This window comes from Camellia sinensis, chromosome 13 (assembly GCF_055761805.1).
Source record: "Camellia sinensis isolate YWXY chromosome 13, ASM5576180v1, whole genome shotgun sequence".
NCBI lineage: Eukaryota > Viridiplantae > Streptophyta > Magnoliopsida > Ericales > Theaceae > Camellia > Camellia sinensis.
The window spans coordinates 39932038-39942920 of record NC_138973.1 but is presented as its reverse complement, the minus strand read 5'-3'; positions in this window follow the sequence as shown (position 1 = coordinate 39942920).

Here is a 10883-nt window from a genome sequence, read left to right as displayed (position 1 = left end):
ATAAAAATAATTAAAAACCATATAATGTGTTAATATTTTAATTATAGAAAAATATAAAAAAAAATTGACTACTATATAATTAGAAAGATAGTTTAGTAAATAATTTTGACTGGACCGAAATCCGGCTCTAACTCCCAAACCGGGAACCCGATTCGAGCCCCGTCTTCTCCCACAAGTCTCTCGTGCCTAGGCGGTCGTGTGTGCCAAGTTTCGTGCTAAACCGACGCCGTTTGGTGATTTTGGGGCGTTAACTCCTCAAATTCAAGTTTCTTAAGGTAGTAATTTGCCTAAAGTGAAATCCGGCTCTAACTCCCAAACCGGGAACCCGATTCGAGCCCCGTTTTCTCCTACAAGTCTCTCGTGCCTAGGCGGTCGTGTGTGCCAAGTTTCGTGCTAAACCGACGCCGTTTGGTGATTTTGGGGCGTTAACGCCTCGAAAAGAAGTTTCTTAAAGAAGTAGTTTGCCTAAAGTGAAATCCGACTCTAACTCCCAAACCGGGAACCCGATTCGAGCCCCGTCTTCTCCCACAAGTCTCTCGTGCCTAGGCGGTCGTGTGTGCCAAGTTTCGTGCTAAACCGACGCCGTTTGGTGATTTTGGGGCGTTAACGCCTCGAAAAGAAGTTTCTTAAAGAAGTAGTTTGCCTAAAGTGAAATCCGACTCTAACTCCCAAACCGGGAACCCGATTCGAGCCTCGTCTTCTCCCACAAGTCTCTCGTGCCTAGGCGGTCGTGTGTGCCAAGTTTCGTGCTAAACCGACGCCGTTTGGTGATTTTGGGGCGTTAACGCCTCGAAAAGAAGTTTCTTAAAGAAGTAGTTTGCCTAAAGTGAAATCCGACTCTAACTCCCAAACCGAGAACCCGATTCGAGCCCCGTCTTCTCCCACAAGTCTCTCGTGCGTAGGCGGTCGTGTGTGCCAAGTTTCGTGGTAAACTGACGCCGTTTGGTGATTTTGGGGCGTTAACGCCTCGAAAAGAAGTTTCTTAAAGAAGTAGTTTGCCTAAAGTGAAATCCGACTCTAACTCCCAAACCGGGAACCTGATTCGAGCCCCGTCTTCTCCCAGAAGTCTCTCGTGCCTAGGCGGTCGTGTGTGCCAAGTTTCATGCTAAACTGACGCCGTTTGGTGATTTTGGGGCGTTAACGCCTCGAAAAGAAGTTTCTTAAAGAAGTAGTTTGCCTAAAGTGAAATCCGACTCTAACTCCCAAACCGGGAACCCGATTCGAGCCCCGTCTTCTCCCACAAGTCTCTCGTGCCTAGGCGGTCGTGTGTGCCAAGTTTCGTGCTAAACCGACGCCGTTTGGTGATTTTGGGGCGTTAACGCCTCGAATTCAAGTTTCTTAAAGAAGTAGTTTGCCTAAAGTGAAATCCGACTCTAACTCCCAAACCGGGAACCCGATTCGAGTGCCGTCTTCTCCCACAAGTCTCTCGTGCCTAGGCGGTCGTGTGTGCCAAGTTTCGTGCTAAACCGACGCCGTTTGGTGATTTTGGGGCGTTAACGCCTCGAAAAGAAGTTTCTTAAAGAAGTAGTTTGCCTAAAGTGAAATCCGACTCTAACTCCCAAACCGGGAACCCGATTCGAGCCCCGTCTTCTCCCAGAAGTCTCTCGTGCCTAGGCGGTCGTGTGTGCCAAGTTTCGTGCTAAACCAACGCCGTTTGGTGATTTTGGGGCGTTAACGCCTCGAAAAGAAGTTTCTTAAAGAAGTAGTTTGCCTAAAGTGAAATCCAGTAGGTAAAAATCTGCGATGACCCAAGTATGATTGTTTCCTACTATGCTTCAACCAACACGATGTAGTTTCCTTATTGCAACAAGGACATGCATATTCTTCTTTAGTGCTCCATCCTGACAAGTTTGCGTATGCAGGAAAATCACTAATTGTCCACAGTAAAGCTGCATGCATTTGAAACATTTGATTTGTTGATGCATGAAATGTTGACACACCCTCATTCCATAGTTCTTTCAACTCCTCAATCAACGGTTGCATATAAACATCAATCTTGTCACCAGGTCCTTTCGGGCCGTCAATAAGCACAGATAAAATTAGAAATTGTTGCTTCATGCACATCCATGGCGGCAAGTTGTATGGAATGAGCACAACAGGCCAAGTGCTATGAACTATGTTCATCGTCCTGAATGGGTTAAAACCATCAGATGCTAAGCCAAGCCTTACACTTCGGCAATCATTACTAAAGTCAATATTCCGACGGTCAAAATCTTTCCATGCAAGGGAGTCAGCAGGATGCCTGAAGACACCATCATCAGTTCGTTCCTCTGCATGCCATCTCATTAACTTGGCCGTCTTGGATGACATAAACAACCTCTGCAACCTTGACTTTAAAGGAAAATACCTCATCTGTTTTGCAGCTACTTGTTTGCCACCTGTGTTAGGACCATTTGAACCACCATCACCATTTGATTTCCATCTAGAACTGTTGCATATGACACATTTATCAAGATTGGCGTCCTCGTTTCGAAACAACATGCAACTGTTGGGACATGCATCCCACGTCTCATACGTGAAGCCCAAATCTGTTGTGACCTTTTGAGCTTTATAATATGAGTCTTGGAGTTTCATACCCAACGGAAACGCCTCATTCAATAACTCAAGCAACATGTCAACAGACTTGTCCGTCCACTGATTAAGCACCTTCAAATGTAGAAGTCGAACAATGAATGACAAAGATGTGAACTTCTGACAACCCGGATACAATTCACTTTGTGCATCTTGAAGAAGTTTGAAATACTTTGCAGTCTCTGCATTTGGACCGAGCTGGGGTTCAGATGCACGGGGATCAGGCCCCTGTGGTTCATCACCCTCAACACTTGTACCGGCATGTGGATTTCCCATAGCCCCTTGTATCATTCCAATCATATCATCTCCAATGTCTAAATTAGCTAATGTTTCATTCTCTCGATTACTATGCAGAGATATGTAAGATTCCCCATGATTAATCCAATGTTTGTATTTTTTTAAAAAACCATTCAAAATCAGATGCTCCCGTACACCATCTCGTACAAAATAGTATCGATTCTCACACTTCCTACACGGACAACTGATCATCGAACCTTCAACCCTATTGGTGTAGGCAAACACAAGGAATTCATCAATCCCATTAATGTATTCACTCGACATCCTATTTGGCAAATCAATCCAACTCTTATCCATCATCTGTACACATCCACAAGAATATCTCACCAAAGTAACTCTAAATATAATACCTACACATAAATATTCACTCGAAATCCTATTTGGCAAATTAACGAAATGTCTAAAATTCCTATTTAAGGTTTAAATTAATTAAATTAAAAATTTAAGATTTATTTTATTATAAGGGTTAAAATCCTGTTTTTTTTTGTATTTTTTTTATTTTCTCTTAAATATTTTTATGACTTATTTAAACATTTGCAATTTAAATTTGTAATCGAACCATTACATGTGTATGATATCAAACCCCCATTGTCAAAATTTTATTTTGTTAGTAAAGTTTTTTCAGACCTCCACTGACTTTCCATGGTTAAAAACACCCCCATTAGTTAAAGATAAAACTTCATGACTTTATAATTGAGTTTATATTATTATTAAAACTTTATAATTGAGTTTGTCTCATGGTTATTTGTAATTGAATCTTCTTAAACACCAATATAATTTGAGACGATTTAAACAATTAAAGTATTAGTTTAATTTATTTCATTCTTAAGTTCGTAAACTCAACACAAGTAACTAAAAAATACCAAAAATAATATATTTTTAATGTTTGACTAGCTGAAACTACTAACTGCCTTTACTGAGCCAAAACTACGAAAACTAAAATAGCTAACTTGATAGTTATTAGTTCAATGGAGTTGAAATTTAGTGATTTAATCACTGTTTTAATTAAAAAAAATAAAAATAACTATTTTGATAGAGATGCTCTAATATAATATGAATAAGAAAATAGTTGTTTGGCCGGATGATGTGGTTGTCTAAATTATAAGATTAAAATTTTTCACATTATGTTAGGTTGCTACTGTTACTGATTTTGACAAACTATTTCTAATTAGAGCATATGATTTGGAAAAAATAAAAAAATAAAAAACTTGAAGGATTGAATGGTAAAATTGATAATTTATGGATGAAATAGAAAAAAAAAATGATAATAGTTGAAGAGATATAAATGAAAACAACCATAAAAATAATTAAAAAAATTAAAAACACTAATTGATAATAGTTGTACAGCAAGCCAATGGCAAAGATAGTGAAGAGTATTGAGGTTAAAGATGAATCCTCACCGTTTGTTGTTTCGTTTTCACCAAGGGGGCCAAACGCAATTACATTAATAAACAGATTTATATATATATATATATACACATATATATAGACAGATTTATTAATAACCATGAGACAAATCTGTTATATATAGACAGATTTCAGATTTATATACATATATATAGACAGATTTATTAATTAAAGTATGTTATTAATTAAAGTATGTTATTAATAAACAGATTTATATATATATATATATAGACAGATTTATATATATAGATTTCAGATAAACAGATTTATATATATATATATAGACAGATTTCAGATTTATATATATATATAGATTTATATACATTGCATATATATATATAGACAGATTTCAGACATTCATCTATATATATATATATAGACAGATTTATATATATACAGAGACCGAGAGAGAGAGAGAGAGAGAGAGAGCATACGCAGAGGGAGAGAGAGTCATCGCCGGAGCACCACTCTTGTCGCCGGAGCCGTCGCCGCCGCACCACCGCTGTCTTCCTCGTAGCCTGTTTGGGAAATTTGGGGGTGAAGTTAGGGATTTGGGGAGGAGGATCGAGCGGCAACAGGAAAAAGAAGGGGGTTTTTTTTTTTGGACTTTTTGCGACGGTATGATGTAGACCGTCGCAAATAGAAGGCAAAACGGCGCCGTTTGAATTAATCATTTTTTGTGACGGCAAATTTCCGTCGCAAATGATATATGCCGTCTCAAAAAAAAGGTTTTTTGCGACGGTTTTATTTACCGTCGCTAATACTTCCGCATTTCCGACCCCTCCGCTTAGTTTCATTACCGACGGGTAAGTACCGTCGCTAAAGGCTATTATTTGCGACAGGTGAAGTTACCGTCGCAAAAAACCATTTTTTGCGACGGGGGGCGCGGCGTCGCTAAAAACTCCGTGTTTTTTGCTATGTTTTCCTGTAGTGATAAGCGTATCTATTGGGCTTTGGAGTCGATAAAAAATAGCAAACGAAATTTATAGGGCATTTTGTTCCGTTTGAAAACTAACTGTTTTAATTAGGTAATTAGTTAACTTTTTACGAAAAAAATATATAAAAAAAATTGAAAGAATAATGTAATAAATCATTTTAACTTTTTGGTTAAAATCTTAACTCTCCCAACAAAGGTTTTGGATTCAATTGAAGAGGGGTGGAGAAATTGTGAATGAGATATAATTTCTTTTAAATATATTTTCTTTACATGGATGATTCTTGTTTGAATCTGCTGAACTTGGGTCATGGTTTTCTTCATTGCAGCATCTCAACAACAATCAAAGATTTATCATGGAAGGATAGTGGCCATTATGGTGAAATTTTTTGTGGTCATCTCCCTTCTAATTATCTTCTATTTGGCAATGATAAAGAGAAGAGGTAAATTAATTGCCTTTTATATATATTCATCTTTCGTTTGTTCTTCTTAAGGTGTTTATTGGTTGGTTGGCAGCTAAGGTGTTTGTTGTTATGCTTTTTAGGCAGACCAGTTTTATTTTTTTAGGAGTGCTGGTTTTCATATTTTTGCTATCATGGGGTGGTGTTTGTAGGGGCTTTCTAGTTATACTATTGCCTATGCTATATATATACTAGAAGTGTTGGCACACACTAAGGCCCCGTTTGTTTTAGGTTATAGGGAGGGTATTGGGACTAGTAATACCAAGGTATTACTAATGTCCATGTTTGTTTGCAGGGATAGCCTTGGGACTATCAGTCCCTTGGTATTACTAATACCCTTGGAAGGGGGATTGGTAAGGAGGAGGTAGAGATGGTATTAGAAAATAGTGAGAGGATTAGAAATTTTTTTATTTTTTTATATATTGGGAATTTTTTTTAAATATAATGTTTAATTTTTTATATATTTTTATTTTTTTATTATTTTATATGAAAATAATTTAACAATTCTTCATTATTAATCCCCTCACTATCAATCCTCTCACTATCAATCTCCTCACTAACAATTCCCTCACTATTAATCCGTTCATTATCAATCCCCTCCACTCTATCTCCCAAAACAAACGGGGCCTAAGTGTACACGAGCGAAACAATTGGATTGGCAATTACAAATTGAAAGAGTTAAAAAGAGTCAGAAACTTCTTCAAATAGTTACAGCGTGATCTGGCTTTGTCTATACCACCATGTTTGTTTTCTTTTAGAAGATATATATATATATATATATTTAAAAACTAGAGTCGGTAAACTACATGGACTTCGTTATATCTTTCATCCTTTTTTTTTTAGTAGTTTGGACCTTCAATTTCTTTCATTTGTTGTCTAGTGTAGTATTTGTGTGTGCCCAAAGGGTGTACTCCCCCCACAGAGAGCATGTTGTGGTGGCTTGGATAGAATTATATGGCTATTTTTCTGCACTTTTCTTGCTAAATTTTGCTTGGTTAGTGTATCTAATTTAGATAGTTCTGGTTTTTGAGGTTTTCTACTATCTTTCGGTTTATGGGTTGGATACTGTTGGCTTTTTGGATTTTCGAAGGGTATTTTTGTAAATGTGAGCGTGCCAGCAAGGATCAATCAGTCCTTACAGAAATTGTGATTGCCAACCAATTACCAGACGATTGTGTTTTAGTTCTTTCAGCTTCAATGAAGAGGACTTTTACTGGTGGCTTGACTTAGGAGAAATTAAAAGGAATAACAGTAATATGAAGAACAATTGAAGTATTTCATAAAAATGAACACTTACAATGGTCCAGACTCAGCCTTGGAGAGGTTTACAACAGCAATTTACTTGAAGCTACTCCTATGAATCGAAGTGCAGTGCGGGTATTTAAAGTGCAGGTATTTAAAGAACAGGTATTTAAAGACTGGAAATGTAAAAGACTGGAAAAGAAAATATATGAAGTAAATGACTGATTTGTATGATCTGAGTCCTCCTTTCTTCTGGGGGCTGCCCTGCTATTTATACTCGTCAGTGATGCACTTCGAACCGTCGAACTGCTCCTCCATGATCGCTGATCATGCTTCCTTACAAGTAGCTCCATTACGCCATTATTGGCAGTTGAACTTCCCTCTTGTACTTGAATTTGAATATGAATAACCGTTGAAACTATGTTATCTTGCATCCCGTTATTGATCTGGTGTTACTCAGATCATGTGGGAACCAATATTTATTGCTACGTGTACGATCAGGATTGAAGGCTTGAATAACCTTCCTTTATTACCCTTACTCTGTCACGTGTCGAACTGTAACTGGCTTTTACAAAATATGTAGCCAACATTACCCCCCGCACTAATATACCCAATACTTGGTGATATTAGTGGATTACAGTTTTCCCGCGCCTCTAGAACATGTATGGAGTCCAAATTCTGGAAACACAGCCGTCATCCATTTGGTGATCATTTGCATTAACTCGTCGAACATCCCAATACCTTAGTATTCGAACAGGCTATGGCTGCATCAACTTCCCTTTCTACTGATCAAGCATATGAAGAGCCTTTGAGTGATGTTATTCCCACTCGAAAGAACCTCCACGCATTCATTAGCCACCTTTACCCACCCTTCTCTATTCAGGTAATGGAGGCTTTTGCAGATTATAAACCTTTGGACTACGAACACATTGCCTTTAATCCCTTGGTTTACAAACTTACAGATACAAAGAGTTCTTCCCCCAAGCTCCCTTTGTATTTTGACCGAACTACTCTCAAGCCTTTGCTTCGACAAGTTGCAAATATGGACTTAGGAAACTCTTCTTCACAGACCTCTGCATGGGATGAAGCTGTAACCTCTTCACCCTCTGGAGCTTCTGGCTGGACAAGCTGGTCAACTCCTGAGACTTATGATTTAAGGGAGCGAATCAATCACCATTTTGTTGAGTTTACTGACCCCTTGGAGTTTCCCTTCTACGCTCGAAGCTCAGTGGTCTACCCTTACGTGCCCATTGACCTTCGACGTAGCTTGGAAAAGACTCTGCTTGTGGCTTGGTATACTTCTTCCATGCCTACAAAGATAACGCACCCTGCCCAGCGCCCAGAAGAAGCACAAGGGTACACCCCTTCATTCTTAGCCAAGAAGGCGAAGATTTGTTCTTCTGATTGGCTTGATTAAATTAACGCCTTTGTCCCTTCTGCTCTCGTGTCATCTCCCATGATAGAGGCATCCACACCTTCTTCTACATCTTCTGAGATAGAAACATCTGCTCCCTCCCCTTTGTCTTCTGAAGCAGAGCCATCTATTCCCTTTCCATCTTCCGAAGCAGGACCATCTTCTCCTCCTCCTTCTCCCATTCTTTCCTGGACAGAGAAACTAAGACTTGCCCTTCCAATGGACAAAGGTTTTCCACCTTACCAACCTCCGTCACCCCCTTCTCCAGCCGAGCGAAAGCAAGCTCAACTTCTGCTCGCGGCTTTCTCTCACCTGCCCTTCAATGTTCTTGAGGATGACATTCCTCTTACGAACTTTCAATGGGCTTGTGATGTCCTGGCTAGGGGTTGTGTCCTCAACCCTCTTGCCCAAGCAGAGCTTCACATGTTCCTAGATCAACTTCCGGTGCTCCTCTACTGGCATCGGAATTCTAAGATCACCATCCAATCTCTGGATCAACTTTTATCTCTCCGAATTCATGCCCAGTATGAAGCAGAAAATTTTATCGAAGAGTTCGATGACTTCAAGAATAAAGATTCTACGTACTGGGACGATTTGGTTATGGATGAATTGGAACAAAAATCGAGGGAAGGGCTTTCGAAACAAAGGCTGAAGAACTCTATTATGAAGTGAGAGCTCATCAGCTTATGCAGCCAACTTTAGAAGAGATAGAAGAAATAATAAAGAAAGAACAGAAATTTATTGACCATTGCTGGACAAAATTTCATGACCTTGTTATTTATTCTATTCCTTATTTTTATGAACTTGAATTTGTACCCAGATAGGGTCACTTAATGTAATCGTCTTGGCTTTAATATAAACAAAGTCTTTCTGTACTTAACACTGTTTGACTCTGTTTCCTTTTATCTCTAAAAGCTAACTCATAACTTCGAATTGAACAATCTCATCCTTCGAGTCAATTGTTTAATGAAGTACTAAAAGAACCAACATGTCTTATTCCAATTTATGGAGTAAAATTGACAATTCTGGCCAATATCGTCTGGAATTAATGCTTTAAATTTTAACAATATTACTCCTCAAAACCAATTACAACCAACATATGGTCATGGTTAATATAATCAATCAATTTCAAATTGACCATTTTTTCTTTCGAAGAGTAATATGTATAAAAAACCAACAATTGGTTTTGACACTTTGAACAGTGTTTCTCATACTCAGAGAATATTAGGGTTTGCTCTGAAGGTCGTTACTTTGATTCATAATCCCTAAACAGGTCTTTAAACCCTTTGAAATAGACCAATAATCAAGCAATTTGGCACCTTTACGCATATAATAGGCTTCGAAGCCGGCTTATGTATTTCGAAGCCGTTGTTATTTAATTTTTTGGCGCCAACATCTTGTCTTCGAAGCCAAATATTTCATTTCGAAGCTGGCCCCAATCCCGGAATAAGCTTTTCCCTCCAAAACTATCAATATTGGAAGAGATTCCTCGCATTCGTACTTTTAGTACTTAACGACTCACGGGGTATAATTTCGGACACAAAGATTTTAAAACCCTCTCGTTTCGTGTTCCGAAATCTCTTGTCTTTTACAAACCCTTCTCTCTACTGGTTCCTCTTTGCTTCGGTCTTCATCTTCTGAAGAGTGTATCATCAATGGCTTCTTCTTCACAAAAAGTGCCAGCCCCAGAGCGCGTGGGCTCATCTTTAGCTTTGAAGAGGCTTATTGACGCAGAATGTGAGAAGTACAAGGCTGGAGAGAAAAGCGCTATCGATGGGCGTATCTTCGTCCCTCGTCATCATGAGCAGCAGAACTACGTGCTCGGACCAATTTTTAAGGAAGTCCTTACTGAGCTCCCAACCTTTTATCCGCGTCTGGTGGACCAACGTCTCCTTTATGAAGGTGGCCTTGACTGGAAGAACTGGAAAAGCAATCGTCCTCATCGATGCTGGCCCACGATAAGACCGGAATGGCAAGAATGGTATGATCGGATCATTCCTGCTAAGACACTGGATCTCCAAGAGCTCTGCCTCCTCGATGCCCTTCGACTATCTAGGATAACTATCTCAGAGGACCCTTTCCTAGTTCCTACTGCTTTGTGCTTTTGGAACCCCATCTTCAATTTCTTTCAATTCAGATGTGGGACGATGGCCCCCACTGTTCTTGATATTTGCCATCTATTAGGAGTATCCCCCATTGGTACCCCCATCACACCAGATTTTCCTGACTTAACAGTTCCTTTCTCCCTCCCCTCTCTCAATTCATCTTACAGTGATTTTGTTAGAGCCGAGAACAAAAGAGTAGGTCCAGTAACTGATAGGGAATTCTTTTCCTTTTTATTATATTGGCTTTGCAAATTTCTTTTCTGCACCTCCTCCCAAAGAATCATGCCTGAATTTGCTCCTCTTGCCAAAGCCTTGGTTTTGCAGAAAAGAGTAGCCTTAGCCCCATACATTCTGGGTCATGTATATAGAGTTTGTTCCCTCTTTTGTGAGAAACCCTTAGATGGTAATCAAGGGGGACCATTTTGGATCCTTCAGCTTTGGCTCTTTGCCTA